The following is a 696-nucleotide window of genomic DNA, read 5'->3' as shown; positions in this document are numbered from 1 at the left end:
GCTCCAACAGATCTGACCACCAGTAGACTGCAGCCAGCACAGAGCTGAGGCTGAGCTCCTTGATCTTGTCTTGCTGGTTTGAGTACTTGGCCCTCAGCAAGCTGTAGGCCTGCCACCTGTGGTTTCTGCCAAGGATGTAGATAGGGATCTTCTTGTTTTGAAACCCTTGCATCTTACCACACAGAGTCATGTCCACCCTGAGGATTCTCTTGTGGGTTTCTGTGGATGGTGTTGATGTGGTGAGTGCTGGGGTTGAGGGAGTCAAGTCAGAGAGTGGGGCAAACCTGAGTCACAGATCACAGCTACTTAAATCCAGAGCTCTCCAGTGGAGTGAGGGTTGGACTTGATGCTCTTCATGAGGTGGTTGATGTCCTTCTGTTCCAGATCATGGAGCAAGAGTCTTGACATTTCCCTCCTTTGATGGACACTGAGCCCACAAGGGGTCCATGTTGCAAACATGAATGATGCAGTTCCTGGTGAAGATCTCACTGAAGTACTCCTGGCTGTGTTGCACTGCCACTGAAAAATGTTGTGGTTAGTGTTGTTGCTGTTGCCAAACTGGGAGCAAAGTTATTCTGGAATAAGTGGTGGGCGTACTCTCACTCTCTTTCTTGCTCAGGGACTTGCACTTTTGGCTGGGCTTCAAGTCATAGGTGATCTCCATAAGCTCAGTGGGGGCAGGAGACACTGGTGCTG

Source organism: Acanthamoeba castellanii (genome assembly GCF_000313135.1).
Source record: "Acanthamoeba castellanii str. Neff unplaced genomic scaffold scf7180000083546, whole genome shotgun sequence".
Taxonomy (NCBI): domain Eukaryota; phylum Discosea; order Longamoebia; family Acanthamoebidae; genus Acanthamoeba; species Acanthamoeba castellanii.
This window is presented reverse-complemented; position numbering follows the sequence as displayed.